Raw genomic sequence first — 19,699 nt, 5'->3', positions numbered from 1 at the left:
ATCTAAGGATGCACAGAACACAGGACAAAGAGATAGAGATAGAATAGAACTTGTCTCTACAGTTTTGGATCAAAACCATGTCGTCGTATTTTTAAGTTTTTCCGGCGATCTCGACTGTCGTCAAGGACTCTCCTGCTCTGGTTCTAACCCTCGAACAACCCTCAACCATCATCCTTGGTCCAACCCAAATCCCTTGTGCCAAAACCTTCATCCCCTTCTCTCAGTGCCTCCCTTAAACTCTCTGTCTTTTATCTCTATTTACTATACGTGTATAGGGTTCTAAACCCTTTTGAGAGTATAACGGTATATATATATATATACACCAAGAAACCCTAAACCAAATCCTATTCCACGATAAAACCTAATTCTAGTCGGCGTGAGATATAAGACTAGAATCCTAGTTTAATATGACAATTAAAACACTAATAATTTAAACCTAATTAACTTATTTAACTAAACTAACAAAGCACTTAAACAATTAAAAACTAATTTAATTCAATTAACGAAATTTAATTCAATTAACGGAAATAAAAATAAAATTAAACAATTACTTAATTCACATAACCATAATTAAATAAAACAATTCATTTAATTAAAACAAATAATTACAATAAACCACTACTCAAATTAAACAATTTGACACATAAGCACATAGCCATAAAATCAAATTAAAATTGCACATAGAACAAATTTTAAATTCCAATCTTATCCTTTTGAAAACTAGGGGTATTACATTTTTGAAGCGCCTTTGCCTTTATTTGGGCAATTAGGGGCTATGTGGCCGGGCTCATTACAGATATAGCATTTGCAGTCTTTCTTTGTGGAAGAAGATGCTTTGCCTTTTTTGGTGGATTTGGATTTAGAAGTATTTGGTTTGATATACTTCTTTTTCCGTTGAATAGGTTTTTTGCCTTGCCTCCACTTGCGCCATTTGAAGCTGCGTTTTTTACGCTGAGGAGTGGATCGGCCACTGGGTATACATCCGATCTTCCAGGTTTCCTGTAGAATCTTATCGCAACATCGTTGTCCGGCTGGAATGCTGCTGATCTGATTCTTGACTTGTTTTCGGGCCTTGGCCTTTAAACACTTTTCGTTTATAAGCCTGTAAATATAATTGACACGAAACCCAAGGTTATCAGTACGCTTTATGCGTTCGAGGAAATTTGGGTAGCCTTTGATGGCTATTTCATCCCAAGGATTTTGAAGTTTAACAAAGAACTGGGGTAACCAATGTTCAATGCTAGTGATAGGAAGTCGTCGAAAATATTTGCTAAATAATTTGACACTTAGAAAAATGATAAATATCGCATAATTCGATTTTGGAAAGAGCAAAATTGGCGTCGTCAAAAAGCAGTTGTTCTCCAGTATGGCCCACGAGTTCTTCCTTTAGGATTTTGACAAATCCGCATAGGATACCATCGAGTTCATTAAAGTTATTAAAAAGCTCACACCTTTTTGGCGTGTGCCTTGGGTTGTTTGATCCCATTGACGAAGCCAGTCAAGAGCATCTCCTTGCAGGGTTGCTGCGATGTAATCGAGGAAACGTTCTTTACTCCAGGAAGCCTTCTGGTTATTTACTAGAATAACTAACGATTATGCCCATTCATCAATGGTTTTAAGATGATCTTTGTATAGGACATGAGTAAGGTTAAGATAAGTACCATTTTGTGAAATTGGGCACTTGTTGAGGTCATCCTTTCGTGTGAACGTAGGATAGGTCATGTACTCATAATTATATGAAGCAGAAGGTTGTTTAGCTTCGGCTTTGGAAGAGGGTTCGGCATGTGTTTGCCCGGGGATATTAGTTTCCTCAGCTGGGAGCATTTCTTCGGTTGAAGGAAAATCACCATAAAATGATTCATCTAAAACAATGTCTGATACACGTTTTCTTCTGTTGTAAGAAGATGACTCTGACTGTGGTTCAGCTTGAATTTCTTCATCAACAGACTCTGAGTCGTTAGAATTGTTATCGTTAAAAACTTCGACATCAGATTGATCAGATAAAACATTAATTTGTTCATCTGATTTAGTGTCACTGTCGGAGATACTTAATTGATATCCGAAGTGTGTAAGGAGATCTTCATTTTGTAGAGAAGTTTCTCGTGTCTGATTGATGATGTGGGTACTTTCATCAATAGATAGTTGAGGATTGACATTGGTGTTGGTCGTCGTCAAACCCAAAAAGTTTATGCAATGTGGCCAAGTTTTACATTTAGAAATTGCCACTACTACCTTTCACTAAAAATATAGCTAAGGTGAGTAGGGATCGTCCTAAGGGATTGAGGGTCGCACTAGGTTGAGGAATCAAAATTAGGGTTAGTAGGTCGAGTGATCAAAGTAGTGGTTGGTTGGTTGAATTAAACTAAATGCAATTTAAATTAGAGTAAATAATAATGTAATAGAGAGAATAAAAGAGAGAGAGAGATCTTGAGGTTTAGAGATCACCACTAAGCATAGTTTTTCTACACCTTTAATGAATGATTAATGAGGGGAAGAACATGTATTGCAACAAAGTGTGTGTGTGTGGTTGTTCCAACAAGCATGGGTGACAAATTAAGCATATATCGTCTAAATAACATGGTGAATAGCACAACATATCAAATTAAGCCATTAATCCTTTCTTTAAGCTCACAATCAAACACATCACAAGGTTAAAGATATATGTTACTTGCTTTCATAAATATGGAATATCAACAACAAGCATGGATTGTCCTCCCATTTAACAATTACATTACAACTAAACTAATGACATGAAATTAAACTAATTAAACTAAGGGAGAGGTACAATCCATCAAGAAATAAGTATAAACCGTCAAATAAACCACAAGAACATGACATTAAGCACTATGTCTTGACAATCTCTAGATCTATAGCATTGACGATTAAAGTCACTTGATATACGCCCAAATAATGTAGTGAATGTGTGGTTCAAGAAAAGCCTTTTAGGTCAACTTTAAATTTATGAAACCACTACTACTAACGTAGCAAGAGTGAGTAGGGATCGTCCCAAGGGATTGGAGTTGTACTAGCTTGTGGAATCACAATTAGGGTTAGTAGGTCGAGTGATCAAACAAATAGTTGGTTGGTTGATTAAACTAAAGAGCAAATTAAACTAAATAATTGAATGCAATAAGGAGTAAGTAAGAGAGAGAGATCTTGGGGTTTAGAGGTCACCACCAAATAATACTTTTCTACACCCTGAACTAGTGACTAATGAGGGAAATGTGTGTTACAATATTGATGTGTGTGTGTGTTTGGTTGATTCAATTAGTAAGGGTGACCAATTAAGCAAACATTGTCTAATCAACATGTGAAAAGCACAATATATCTAGCAATTAAGTATATATTGTCTAAATAGCATGTGAAAAGCACAATATATTTAGCAAGTCATTAATCCTTTCATTAAACTCACAAGCCAAATACACCACAAGGTTAGAGACATATGCTACTTGCATTCAAAAGTATGGAATATCAAACAACAAGCATGGATTGTCCTCCCATTTAATAACTATGCTACCACTACACTACAATTAAGTTAATGATATGAAATTAAACTAATTAAGTTAAGGGAAAGGCACAATCCATAAAGAAATGAGCATGAACCATCTATAAAATTACAAGAGTATTCCTTTAAGCACTGTGTTTTGACAATCTCTAGATCTATAGCATTAATACACATAGACATGCATCAATAACACAAGAAATAGAGACAAACACATGAACATCTATTCTAGCATACATAGACATATGGATAGAATGAAATGATCAATTGGAAGCATTAAACCATATAAATCATTGAATAAACAAGATCTATATATAAAAGTGCTAATATATGTATTACAACACTAATTCCTCAATAATACACAAAATCAAGATGTAGAAAGCATGCTTGGCCCCAAGAGGATGTCTAGCCACTCATGGTAGTGCTTCTCCCCCCCTCAAGGGCTAACTCCATGGTAAAGATTTGCTCCTTGATTGATGAAGAGTCTCCAATGATATTTTTAGCCTCCTCCTCCTCTAAGCTTGCTCTCCAAGAGTTCTTACAAGGTAGGAGATGATATGATGTGATATGAGGTGATATGATGTAAAAATTAATCCTTATCCTTATATAGGTAGGTCAAATGACACACAAAATGAGCTGGGGTCATGCACAAAATATTCCCCAATGATTGGATAAAGGACAACTGTTTGTGAACTGGAGATTTAACTTTTTCGCACTGGAGGAAGTTCGATCGATCGAACCTTGGACTTGGATCGATCGAACATGGCTGAGATCTATCGAACTGAAGTTGGATCGATCCTCAATGGCGGCGCTTTTTGGATGAAGACAAATCTGAGATATTTTGAAGATATTTTTGAGAAAATGACAAAAGTGGTTGGTAGGGTGGTACAACGAGATAAGATCAATCATTTGGATAAGGACAAGGTAGTTCGATCGATCAAAGAATGATATTGGATCGATCGAACTTTTGAGATCTCTGAAAATGTCATTATGGCTCTGATCCATCTTGAAATGCTGAGATCGATCATGTTGGATCGATCGAACTTTGATTTGAGATCGATCGAAGATGTTGATTTCCACCTTTTTCTTTCTTTTGCTTCCACTTGGTTCCTTTCTTTAATTCATCCCAGAATTGCTTCATTTCTACTCTTATTTGGCTGAGTTAGCTTATTTTTAGGATAAGTGCCTGAAAATGGAAATAATACGAAATCAATCTAAAACGGTAAAGTAAGATAGATAAAGGTACTAGAATGCCTAAGCTTAAGGGGTTTAAATACACACTTTTCAGCGCTCATCACTCCCCCAAACTTAAATATTGCTAGTCCCTAGCAATGAACTAAAAAGTAAATGAATGAAATGAACAACTATACAAGTATGAACTAGAAAACAATAAATGGATAACGCCACTTTCGTAGGAAACACGATTGCACTTAGCATATGCAACAAGCCTTTTAAACCCCTAGGTTACCCCTAGTGGACGAGTGAAGTCTCGTGGGGGTTTCCAGAAATGATACCCACAAACATTAATCTCATTCTCACAAAAGAGACACCAATAATGCAAACAAGCATTGTGAGAAAACTACCTCAAGTATGCAATGTTTCAAACATTTCCGAGCAATCTCCCAAAATCCCAACATCAAGCAAGCAAGTATAATCCTCCACACATCAAGAAAATGATCATGCAAATCAAAACAACTCTAGAATCCTTTTTGAGTGGACCGGCATCAAATATGTTGATATCTTAGCCAATTAAAGAATTAATCACATCCTTACCCTCAAACTAGCACACAAATCTATTACCGATCATCAAGACAAAAAGTGGACCTTTTATTAAAGTTTTATTATTTTAGGTGCGCTTATTTTTTTCACTCGCTTTTATATATATATATATATATGATCAAAGATGGAAGCATAGTGGAATGTGTTGATCTCTTAAGCTTTCTAGCGATTCATGAGGTCGAGAGTTAGGTCAATGACTCTCAAACCAGACTGCTTTAGGGCATTAGGCGTTCAAACACCCCTACGAATTTACAAGCTCAAATCAACTAGGTTACAAATCAAGACAACCTCCATCTAATCATTTCCCACTTCTCACCATTTGGGAGAAGTCCTCACTTTTTTTTTTTTTTTTTTAAGCTCATTTATTAACCTAGAGTTTGGGCCTTCCACCTTTTAGCGTGAGAAGTTCAGTACTTCATGAGGCTAGAATCCTGGCTACTTAGTGAAAAGGGGTTGTTATCCACCTTTATCAAGAATGAAAGCTTTCAATGCACTACTAGTCCAATTGGGATATAATCAATTCAATAATCAACAAAGCATGTACCCCACAAATGAATACTAGTGTGCGCATGTGCTAGTATAGAATTCTAAAGTGAATCTCAAAACAATCACAAAATCAAGATGATGTGGACCACAAGAGCAAGCAAGATATCAATCTTTCGAAAAATTTACTCCTAAATGGCATCCATAAGGCATACAAGGAGTATTGGACTCTCAAGTCAATTAATTTTTAAATTTTAAGTAATATAGTCCTCAAAAGATTAAAATCATAGCTAGATATGGACCAATCATAGAAAATCTCTCAAATACACAAGTCATGCTCAAAATTTTAAAATTTAAAGCTAACACTATAAAGTACACCATTACCCCCAAACTTAAACGGCACAATGTCCTCAATATGCAAAGAGAACAAAAGGAAAGAGTATACCGGTGCAATTAAGGCATAGAATGATCGGGACTGAAGTATCCAAATTGGGTGGCATGGCCCCCCCAAACTTGGGATTAACTGTGGTCCTGAAATTTGGCACTCGGATAAACTGATCAGATAACAAAAAGGGATAATCAGTGCACAGTGGACATGCAAGTGTAAATGAAATAAAACAGTGAGAAAGGTATAAGGGTGGTCCTGAAAATTGTGTAGTATTCTCTCTCACTGTAGTCACTGTGATGCACCTGATGGAGTCAAACAGACAGATAGAAGAATATAACACATGACATCCATAACAAAAGCATATATAAAGAAAATAAAGTACTAGATACATCAAAAGATCAAAGCTGACAGACCGACTGCAAATATAATAATCTAGCAGACTAATAACATAGATATAGAGCATAAAAAGATAGAGAGACAATGAGTCTCAGGCAGAGGATGAAGGATTAGCAGGGCGATCTCTGCGGATTTCCCTGGATAAGTCAGCAAGTGCAGCCATAATCTCTGCACGGAAGGAAGCAATGTCAGCTCTAATGGCGAGCAGGGTATCCTACAAAACTTGCATTTGTGCTTCAAGGCTAGCTATTTGATCAAGAGCCTTAGACGCAGGTGGAGCAGAAGAATGGGCAGTCTGAGCTTGGGAGGACTCTGCAGGCTTCTGTGTCCGAACATACTTTTGTTTAGTCATGTCCTACAAAAAGGAAAATGAAACTTGCAATGGGAGTTAGTGCTAAAATAAAGAGTTGAAAGCACAACATAAAGACATGCATGTCAAATTAGATAGACAAAACAGATAAATGACATGAATCTATGCAAGTGACAGGATATGAAGCATGTTAAACAATGTAAGTATGAAATGCATCCAATGTGGAATATCACAGGTATTGGGCATATATGAGATAGCATGAACATAATACATGATGAATAAGTGTGTGTATGAGATCTGTGAATTTTGATTGATCACAAAAAAATGTGAAATCGATCTCAAAACTTCGATCGATCTAAGAAACTTGAAAAACTAAGTTCGATCTATCTCTCAAGATCGATCTAAGATAGAAGTTCGATCGATCGAACTGTGCGAAAATGAAAATCGAAAGGTCACAGATCTGTGATGCGGATGACACGGGGCCTTTACGACATGGTCGTGGGCCCATCAACACATCATTCAATTAATCCTACTCACTTTACAAAGCCCATACTCCCACAAATCGAATCAAAACACACAACATATATACACAACATATATACACACACATATATATATATAAACACAATGTTTCAAGCTTCATCAATGGTGGATTTCATCATCAATATATCATGGATTCAACATTTAAAACATGTATTTAACAACTTGAAGCTTGAAATCAAAGATGGTGTTCAGATCTTACCCAAAATCGAGGAAAGAAGATGAGATGCGAAGGGGGTGATGCAAACTCAGATCCGAGAGGAGAGAAAAGAAAGAGAGAGTCGAAGCTCACTGGAGATGATGATGAAGATGGGACACAGTGGTGACGGGAATGAAGGATTAAGGGTTTGGAAAAGGGTTGGATTGATCTAATGAATCGATCGTTAGACCCTCAGGTTCTATTTTGTAAAGACTTTTCCCGATCAGTTCGATCGATCGAACTGAGATTTCAGATTGATCGAACTTTGATGGTCTCTCTTCAAAGTGTTTTTGGAATTTTTGAAAAATTAAAGACTAAAATTAAAAATAAAAATAGAAAATATTTTTGAATTTTTGAAAAATAAAAATATTTTTGGATTTTTGAAATAAATAAAATAAAATCCCTCTTTTTTTATTTTGAAAAATTAAGTAAATAAAAGAAAATCTTTTTTTTTAAAAAAAAAAAATTAAAAAAAATCAAATAAAGTCAAACAAAAGTCAAAATAGAGAATTGAAGAATTGAGATCGATCTGAACAAAATGTTCGATCGATCAGACAGAGAGCAAAAATATGCAAATTTTTTGTTCAAAAATTTGGCTAAGTGTTAGAACTTGCAGATCGATCGAACTTTGAAGTTGGATTGATCTAAGAACTTCAGATCGATCTTGAAATGTTTTCGATCGATGAGACAGAGAGCTGAAATATGCAGGTTGATGCAGGCTCAAAATTTTTCTAGGTGTTGGATCTCAAGATCGATCGAATTTTGAAGTTGGATCAATCTAAGGTCTTCTGATCGATCTAAGAATTAATTCGAACGATGGGACAGAGAGGTGATTTGGATGCAGGTCAAAAAATTTTCTAAGTGTTGGATGCAGGTGGAAGTTCGATTGATCGAACTCTCATTTGAGATCGATCGAACTTATGCAAAATGCTCAATCACAACACAAAATTTCATTCAATCCTAATCACAGTTCCTAGCAATGCGTGTGAACCCAAAGCCAATATCTAGATTTCGCAAGACATGAAATTTAAGATAGAAATGAGGGAGGAATAGGGTTTTGACACCCTACGAAATGTTTTGCTAGTCTTTAACGTCTCTAGCAAGACATTGGGCTGTTTTTACCCGGATCAAAGATCTTGTAATGCATCCCCTCCTTGTTGGGGTGATAGATGCTTTGAACTCCACCCAACAAATGTTTCTTTGAAGAACTTGTTGGATTAAGCTCGAAAGAAACTTTTGATCCCTTGTCAATGCAATTTTCTATGTTTTCATACACCAGGTCAACTAGATGTGCAGCTTCTAAATATCTTTGAAAGATTTGATCCTCTATGTAAGGTTTCAACCTCTGTTCATTAACCTTAAAAATGTTTCCCTTCTTCAAATTTCTGATTTCAACCGCCCCATGAGGTGCAACAGAGATGATTTCATAAGGACCCTCCCATTTGGTTCTCAATTTTCCAGGAAAGAGTTTCAGTCTAGAGTTGAAAAACCAAGCTTTTTGACCAGATTCCAATGACTTTTTCACAATATGCTTATCATGAAAGGCTTTGGTTCTTTCTTTGTAAAGTTTGGCATTATCATAAACATTGTGTCTCAATTCTTCTAACTCACTCAATTGAAGTAGCCTATTCTCTCCGGCTTTATCAAGGTCAAAATTGAGCTTTTTAACTGCCCACAAGGCTTTATGTTCTAACTCAACCGGAAGATGGCAAGGCTTTCCATATACAAGCCTATAAGGAGACATGCTAATGGGAGTCTTATATGCTGTCCGATAAGCCCACAAAGCATTATTTAACTTCCTTGACCAATCCTTCCGGGTGGTGTTAACCGTTTTCTCAAGAATATGCTTAATTTCTCGGTTAGACACTTCAACTTGCCCACTTGTTTGAGGATGGTAGGGAGTTGCTACCTTATGAGTGATGGAGTATTTAAGAAATAAATGTCTTAGGAATTGGTTGCAAAAATGTTTTCCTCCATCACTTATTATAAACCATTGGCATACCAAAATGAGCAAAGATATTGGATTTAATGAATTGAATGACCATGAAGTGGTCATTTGTTTTGGTAGTACATGCTTCCACCCACTTGGAAACATCATCAACGGCAAGAAGAATGTATTGAAAACCATAGGACATAGGAAATGGACCCATAAAATCAATGCCCCATATATCAAAGATCTCAACAACAAGTATATTGGTCAAGGGCATCATATTTCTTCTAGACATAGTCCCCATCTTTTGACATCTGTCACATGATTTGCAAAAGTTGTAGGCATCTCTATGAATAGTGGGCCAAAAGAGCCCACTTTGAAGAACCTTCAAGGCGGTCTTCTTTGCACTAACATGCCCACCACATGAAAGAGTGTGACAAAACACTAGGACGCTTGGAATTTCACTCTCCAGAATGCATCTCCTCACAATCCGGACAATATCGGTACAAAATAGGGTCTTCCCAATAGTAATTCCGGATGTTGGCAAAGAAACAATTTTTTTCGTTCTTCGACCAAGAAGTTAGTAGCTTGCCTACTGCCAAATAATTCACAATATCGGCAAACCAAGGCATTTTTCCATTGGAAATTTGAAAGAGTTGTTCATTCGGAAAAGAGTCACAAATTGGTAAACTAGGGAAATGCTCTATCGATAACCTAGAAAGATGATCGGCAACCACATTTTCGGTGCCTTTCTTGTCCTTGATTTCAAAATTGAATTCCTGAAGAAGCAAAATCCATCTAATTAACCTAGGTTTTGTTTCCCTTTTTGTCAATAAATGTCTCAAGGTGGTATGATCAGAATAAACAATAACCTTGGACCCTAAGAAATAGGAACGAAATTTATTAAGAGCATACACTACGGCAAGTAATTCTTTCTCGGTAGTGGAGTAATTCAATTGAGCTCCCGAAAAAGTTTTACTTGCATAGCAGATGGTACAAGGAAGCTTACCACTCTTTGTCCCAAAACTGCTCCCACGGCATAATCAGAAGCATCACACATGATTTTAAATGGCAATGACTAATTGGGAGGTTGCATGATAGGAGTAGATGATAATAATTCAAGCAATTTATGAAAAGCGTCTAAGCATGCTTGGTCAGAGATAAAAGTAGTTTCCTTGGCAAGAAGATTGCACATGGGTCGAGTAATTTTGCTAAAGTCTTTGATAAAACGACGGTAAAAGCCAGCATGACCTAGAAAAGAGCGAACCTCTCTCACCGTTGAAGGTGGAGACAATTCAGAAATAAGCTCAACCTTCGTTTTATCTACCTCTATTCCTCTTCTTGAGATAACGTGACCTAAAATAATACCCTCTTGAACCATGAAATGGCTCTTTTCCCAGCTAAGTACAAAGTTGGTTTCACGACATCTCTTAAGCACTGGATCTAAATTTTTGAGGCATGCATTAAATAAAGACCTAAAAATAGAAAAATCATCCATGAAAACCTCTAGATACTCTTCCACCATATCCGAGAAAATTGACATCATACACCTTTGGAATGTGGTTGGTGCATTGCACAAACCAAAAGGCATCCGTCTATAAGCAAATGTGCCGAATGGACATGTAAAGGTGGTTTTCTCTTGGTCTAATGGGTTGAGGGCTACTTGATTGTACCCTGAATAGCCATCAAGGAAGCAATAATATTGTTGCCCGGCCAATATCTCTAGAATTTGATCAATGAATGACAAGGAGAAATGATCCTTTCTAGTGGCGGCATTCAATTTGCGGTAATTAATGCATACACGCCATGAATTGGCGGTACACTTAGAGATTTCCTTACCCTTTGCATTCTCAACCACCGTAATCCCAAATTTTTTTGGAACTACTTGAGTTGGACTCACCCATTTGCTATCAGAGATTTGGTAAATGATTCCGGCATCTAAGAGTTTGACAACTTCCTTCTTAACTACCTCCTTCATGTTTGGATTAAGTCTCCTTTGGGCATCCCTAAAGGGTTTTGCATCATCTTCCATAAGTATGTGATGCATACAAATAGAAGGGTCAATTACCTTAAGATCTGCCACACTCCATCCTATGGCTTCCTTATTTTCTTAAAGCACGCTTAAGAGAGCATCTTCTTGGTCTTTTTCAAGACTTGAAGAAATGATAACCGGAAGAGTCTCTTTTGGTCCTAAGAATGCATACTTGAGATTAGAAGGTAGAGTTTTAAGCTCAAGAATTGGTGGAGAGACTAAAGATGAGACCGGTGGAGTGCTAGATAGTGGAGAAAGATGTTCTATTGGAGTTTTCCAATATGGAAAATCTAAGCTTGCAACAGATTCCATGAGATTGCTTACTTCATTCATTGATTTTTCATCATCAAATCCACAACTTCCATACATTTCAAGAAGACAAGAAGCAAGAGGATCATCGGATAAAAGAGATGAAAGACTATCCTCAATTGGTTGTTTCATTACCATCGTTGGAATCGATTCCTCAATAACCTCATCTAACACATCAACAAGGCAACACTCATCTTCATCTATGGGATGTCGGCTTGCATGAAAAACATTAAGTTTGATCATCATATTGCCAAAAGAAAGGTCCATAATCCCAGATCTACAATTAATTGTTGCATTTGCCGTGGCAAGGAATAATCTTCCCAAGATGATTGGGATGTGGTTGGAGGGATTAGCAACCTATTTGGTATCAAGAACTACAAAATCAACCGGAAAGTAGAATTTATCCACTTTGATAAGGATGTCCTCAACCATGCCCCTAGGTGTTTTGACGGATCTATCGGCCATTTGAAGCACCACCGAGGTTGGCTTCAATTCATTCAAGCCTAATTGGACATATACGGAGTAAGGAATCAAATTAACACTTGCACCTAAGTCAAGAAGAGCTCTACGAATTTCATGGGTTCCAATTACACAAGAAATAGTCGGAGCACTGGGATCTTTGAACTTAAGTGGAGTGTTTTGTTGAAGAATGGAGCTCACTTGCTCCGTGAGGAACACTTTTTTAGGGCTTGGTCACTTGCTCTTCCTCTTTTGTGTGCAAAGATCTTTCAAGATTTTTGCATAAGGTGAAATTTTCTTAATGGCATCCAAAAGAGGAAGATTGATGTTGACTTGCTTAAAAACTTCCATCATGTCATGTATTTTCCCTTCTTGCCTCTCATAAGGCGAAGTTTTTTAAAGCATAAGGGAATGGAGCTTTTGGCTTACAAGACTTTGTAATTTGAGAGGATGATGGGGAAGATTGAGAATTCCAGTTAGGAACATTTTCATTCAAGGAAGTAGGAGTGGAATTGGGAATTGGATGAGTGACAACTTTAGGTTGCACCGATTCACTAACTTCCTTTGGAAGTTCAACCCTATTGTCCACTTGCGTACCACTTCTTAAGGTGGTGATGGTTTGCGCTTGAGCTTGGGAAGAACACCCCGATGTAGGGTTTGCTTCCACACAAAATTGGGCTTTTGGATTCCTCTCGGGTTGACTAAGCAATTTCCCAATTTCTCTTTCATTTAAGGCGTTAGCTATGGTCCCAATTTGGGATTCAAGCTTTGATATGGATTGAGAGTGGGAATGCAACAAATTGTTATCCTTTTCTAAGCTACACAAGGCCATCAAAACCTTATCTTCAAATGTGGAATTACTAGAAAGTGATTGAGGATAATGAAAGCCAACTTGGGAATCACATATTTGAGAATGTGAGAGGTCATTCATTCTTTGATGATGGAAAGAAGAAGAAACAAACCCTTGAGAACCTCCATTTCTTTTATAAGGTGGAATGTATTTTCTTTGAAAATTTTTAGCTTGATAAGGGCTTGAACTTTCATTCCACAATGGAACATATGTATTTGAATAAGGGTGAGCAAATGTAGCATTAACTTGTTCAAAGTGCTCATTAACAACATGTCCATTGGGACAATTGAATGTAGTATGCAAGACACTTGAACATGTCATGCAAGGCTCACAAAGATAAGTTGTATGATGAAAAGGAGATGAATTGATAGCCAGTTTTTGATTCAACAAGAATTGATCAAGTTTTTGAGAAAGAGTTTTAACCTGGGCTACAATTTCCCTTGAACTTTCAATTTGACACACTGTTACACTTTTCTCCTTTTTATTAAAACCATGATCAAGCCGAGAAGTGTAATATTTGTTTAAAGAGTTTTCACTCATTTTTTCAAAAAGGTGCCAAATGTCATCTTCATGTTTTCCAAAATACGAACCTCCACATGAGGTATCAACTATGTCCTTTTGCATGTCGGATAGGTTTTCATATAAGTATTGGACAACTTGCCATTTTGGAATACCATGATGTGGACACTTTCTTAGCAAGTCATTTAATCTCTCTCAAGCCTCATGCAACAACTCTCCTTCCCTTTGAGAAAATTCTCTAATTGAAGCACACATTACATTGGCCAAACTTACGGGGTAAAATTTGTTTAAAAACTCATTTTGCATTTGTACCCAAGATGTTATTGAATTTACCCCTAAGGTATTGAACCAATGCTTTGCTTTATTTTTAAGCGTGAAAGGGAAGAGAAGTAATTTAAGAACTTCCTCCGGGACATCTATGTACCTCACGGTGGAGCATAGTTCAAGAAATTCATTAAGATGCCTATATGGTTCCTCTTCATCTAAGCTATAAAAGAGTGGACACATTTGAATGGTCTCGGGCTTGATTTCATATTGATTAGCCTCAAAATTAGGCAATACAATGCAAGTAGGTGTATGCTATGCATGAAGATTATAATGATCACGAAGGACCATTGGAGGAATTGGAGTTTGAACTCTGGGGCCATGTTGATTAAGAGGTAGGTTTTGCATGAAACGTGGGTCTAAGTAGCCAAGATTACCCTCTAGATTTTCCATGTGAATGCCTAGAATGTATAATATGACAAGGTCTATACGAGACTATAAGCAACACACAAATCACAACAAAACAAGCAAGCATTCCTCCTTCGCAACAAATCAACAATTAACAAACTTCCTCCACATACAATGATCTCATACTCCCATGCTTTGATAACAATGCAAAGAATAATTAAAATGCCTCCACGTGGGCTCATGATTCATCAACGACATTAAAAACAAGCCTCCACGCGGGCCGACAATTTAACTAAGGGATTGAGTAAAGAAAGTTTCACAAAGGTCCTATAGCACTTCAACTCCAAATTTATAGCTTAGCTTAGCTTAATAATTTTTTAAAATTTTTAGCATTTTTCCTTGCTTGCTTAGCTCCTTTGATTGAATGCTCATTTGCTTGCCTCCTAGCTCAATGCTCTTTGTTAAAGATGAACAAACACAATAAGTAACAAAAAGAAAATAAAAACAAAGTAAAGACACGATCAAAAGAGTACTAATTCCTAATGAATTCCACAAATACGACGTTGCCTAATCCCCGGCAACGGCGCCAAAATTTGACGATTAAAGCCGTTTGATATACGCCAAAATAATGTAGTGAATGTGCGGTTCAAGAAAAGCCTTTAAGTCAAGTTTAAATTTATGAAACCACTACAACCACTACTACTAACGTAGCAAGAGTGAGTAGGGACCGTCCCAAGAGATTGGAGTCGTACTAGCTTGTGGAATCACAATTAGGGTTAGTAGGTCGAGTGATCAAACAAATAGTTGGTTGGTTGATTAAACTAAAGAGCAAATTAAACTAAATAATTGAATGCAATAAGGAGTAAGTAAGAGAGAGAGATCTTGGGGTTTAGAGGTCACCACCAAATAATGCTTTTCTACACCCTTAACTAGTAACTAATGAGGGAAATATATGTTGCAATATTGATGTGTGTGTGTGTGTTTGGTTGATTCAATTAGCAAGGGTGACCAATTAAGCAAACAGTGTCAATTAACACGTGAAAAATATAATATATCTAGCAATTAAGTATATATTGTCTAAATAGTATGTGAAAAGCACAACATATCTAGTAAGTCATTAATTCTTTCATTAAACTCACAAGCCAAATACACCACAAGGTTAGAGACATATGCTACTTGCATTCAAAAGTATGGAACATCAAACAACAAGTATGGATTGTCCTCCCATCTAACAACTATGCTACCACTACACTACAGTTAAGCTAATGACATGAAATTAAACTAATTAAGCTAAGGGAGAGGCACAATCCATCAAGAAATGAGCATGAACCATCTAGAAAATTACAAGAGCATTCCTTTAAGCACTATGTTTTGACAATCTCTAGATCTATACCATTAATACACATAGACATGCATCAATAACACAAGAAATAGAGACAAACACATGAACACTATTCTAGCATACATAGACATATGGATAGAATGAAATGATCAATTGGAAGCATTAAACTACATAAATCATTGAATAAACAAGATCTATATATAAAAGTGCCAAAACATGTATTACAACACCAATCCCTCAATAATAGACAAAATCAAGATGTAGAAAGCATGCTTGGGGCTAACTCTAGTCCCAAGAGGATGTTTAGCCACTCATGGTAGTGCTTCTCCAACCCTCAAGGGCTAACTCCATGGTAAATATTTACTCCTTGGTTGATGAAGAGTCTCCAATGGTGTCTCTAGCCTCCTCCTCCTCTAAGCTTGCTCTCCAAGAGTTCTTACAAGGTATGAGATGATATGATGTGATATGAGGTGATATGATGTAAAAAGTAATCCTTATCTTTATATAGGTAGGTCAAATGACACACAAAATGAGCTGGGGTCGTGCACAAAATATTCCCCAATAATTGGATAAAGGACAACTTTTTGTGAGCTGGAGATTTAACTTTTTCGCATTGGAGGAAGTTCGATCGATCGAACCTTGGACTTGGATCGATCGAACATGGCTGAGATCTATCGAACTGAAGTTGGATCGATCCTCAATGGCGGCTCTTTTTGGATGAAGACAAATTTGAGATATTTTGAAGATATTTTTAGGAAAAGGACAAAAGTAGTTGGTAGGGTGGTATAACGAGATAAGATCAATCATTTGGACAAAGACAAAGTAGTTCGATCGATCGAAGAATGATGTTGGATCGATCGAACTTTTGAGATCTCTGAAAATGTCACTATAGCTCTGATCCATCTTGAAGTGCTGAGATCGATCGTGTTGGATTGATCAAACTTTGATCTGAGATCGATCAAAGATGTTGATTTCCACATTTTTCTTTCTTTTGCTTCCACTTGGCTCATTTCTTTGATTCATCCCAGAATTGCTTCATTTCTGCTCTTATTTGGCTGAGTTAACTTATTTTTAGGATAAGTGCCTGAAAATGGAAATAATACGAAATCAATCTAAAACGGTAAAATAAGATAGATAAAGGTATTAGAATGCCTAAGCTTAGGGGTTTAAATACGCATTTTTCAGCGCTCATCAAGCATTAATACACATAGACATGCGTCAATAACATAAGAAATAGAGACAAACACATGAATATTTATTCTAGCATACATAGACATATGGATAGAATGCAATGATCAATTGGAAGCATTAAACCACATAAATCATTGAATAAACAAGATATATATATATAAATCAGTGAAATTTTTTTATTAAAATAAAATTTTAAAGTGAGATGGAACCGTGGAGGTTTCAGATTAAAAAAATAAAAAAATCAGTAAAAAAAGTACTATCAGATCATTATTCTATGTTTCGAAGTATTTCGGTTATTTTTCAAATAAAAAAAAAATCAAATAAAAAAAAAAGAAAGTATAATCTGAAAAAAATATAGTACTTTTTTCTTTTTATTTTATGATAAATTTTTTATTTTATTTTTTTAATCTGAAAAATCAGAGCAATACTTCGAATACAAAGAATACGGATCTGAAAAAATTCAGATTTGAACTTCAAACATTATGTACTTTTGTAAAAAAGAAAATTTTAGTATTGGAACTTCAAACATATATGGAATTTTGTAAAAAATAAAATTTTAAAGAGATGAAATTGTGGAGGTTTATGAAGTTTCTTAGTTAGGGGGCTAGTATAATAATTATATATAATAAGAGACCCAAAAGGAAATTAGCAGAAAAATAGTAATTAATTATTGAGAAAGAAAATACACGCGTCAACCCCTCAACTAACGACTGAGATTCTACAGTTGCGGGAGCGACTGTGATTAACATCCTTCTTCTGTTTTTTTAAGGAGTCTCTTTGTAGTTATAAATTATGATCACATAATTCAACTCATACGAATTTGTAGTTCAGGAAACCGTCTGCAAATCATTAATGCTGTATTTATTGTACATGCACCAAGTTGTAACCTGATGAGAAAGACCAAATCACAGCCACAAGCTAAACTTTATGTGATTTCCTTCCTCGAAGTAAAGACTTATTGCTTCACCCAACCCCCTCTAGCTTAGATATTTAGTGGTGAACAGGGACGGCTGACGCTTTAGACCGAAAAAAATAATAAAGTCATATTTTAATTAAATTTATCCATATATTTATGTCAGTAATATGATAATTATTTGTTTAGTGATTTTTAAATCTATTACTAAATTTTTTTCAAAGTTTAGTTCCATTGTTAATTAATTAGCTATATGCTTTCTAATAGTCACATTTAACAATATAAATAAAAATTATAAACAAAATATATAATTTTATGATAACAAAAATTAATAAAACTATAAACTAATTTAAGTTATAGAATAATAGAAACTGATTTCAAATAATTTGGTCTAATGCTCCAATAAATTCTTTAATAAAATATAAGTGTATTCAAAATCTTCAGAGTGAGATTGTGAGATTGTAAATTGTAATAGTGGAGAAGATGAAAAAAAAAAAAAAAAAACACTTATAATGAGAGAGGAGAAAAATATATAAGGAGTAAGAAAAAAAGAGAAAATAAAAGTTAGTAGGAGTCTTAAAAAAATATAGAAAGTTTCACCAATTTTCACTTAAATATATATATAATATTCAGTGTGTGTATATATGGTGATGTAATGAGGATGAGAGAGAGCAAAATAATAATAATAATAATAATAATAATAATAATAATACAAGGATAAAAATATTTTGGGCTCACTGTTAAATTTTGTATTTGTTAAAATTTAATAATATAAGAAAATAAAATATTTGGATAAGTTATAATATATATAAAAAAAAATTTTAAGGGCTCTTAAAAAAAAAAGATAAAAAATATAATTTTTTTAAGTTAATTGTCAAATTTCTCTATGCGTTAAAATTTAATAATTAAAGAAAATATTATACCAATTGGAGATGCTTTATAGAAAGACCAGATCACAGCCACAAACGAAAGTAGAGTCCACTTGGCGACCAAGAAATTGGCGTGTCCTGAATGCAAAGTTGGTGAGGCGCTGTAGAAGAAAACACGCGCTATACGACCGGGGTCAAGCCAGTGGCTTTTTAGTGGGAATGTGGTTGGCGCCTTGTTATGTATTTTATTTATTTATTTATTTTAATTTTTTATTTATGAATAATAAAAAAAAATTATTTATGAATAATAAAAAATAAAATATCTAAAATTTTCTTACAAGTATTTCGACATTTTATAAAAAAAAATAATTGATCAAAGTTGATGACCACGGGACAGTTTGTTATAAAATTTTAAAATACATTGATTTATATACACTTTATAAGAAAAAAAATTCCACCTTTACCCAATTAATGAATGATAAATTTTTCCTTACATTAAATTTATATATATAATAATTTATTTTTATTTTTTTACAATATAAGGATAATTTAAAACGAAGTAAGACCCATTAGTCTTGGAGAAAGATTTTTGAACTTATTTGTTTTTTTAACTAGAAGTAAGATTTGGTAGTGAAAAGACATTCACAATTCATTTTGAGGTATTACAAATTACTTTATTTTCTTTAAAAGCATTTTACATGCAACCGTGATTTAGTTGGCTTCATTTTTTTCCTCTTCATTACTAAAACCTAAAATTCTTAAATTAACAAATAGGGTTTCAAGAGAGAATTCACGTTATAGATTCCATTCATATAGATTTAAGAGAGGAAAATGACGAAGAGTCAGAGTGATTACAAATTCACAATATAGGCAGTGCTTAGCGTTACATAAAATAAAGAGAACATAAAAGTACCATTGTATGCCTATACGGCATTTGATTGTATCTAGCAATTCTCTCTGCAATTGAACAAAGAAGGATTCTTATCAAGAAGCACTCCAAAGTTTTATTATATTAG

The sequence above is a fragment of the Cornus florida genome, unplaced genomic scaffold (genome assembly GCF_030987335.1).
Source record: "Cornus florida cultivar Cherokee Brave unplaced genomic scaffold, ASM3098733v1 CherokeeBrave_3.0.0_Hap2_Chr11, whole genome shotgun sequence".
In the NCBI taxonomy this organism is placed as follows: Eukaryota; Viridiplantae; Streptophyta; class Magnoliopsida; order Cornales; family Cornaceae; genus Cornus; species Cornus florida.
Note: the sequence above shows the minus strand (reverse complement) of the source record.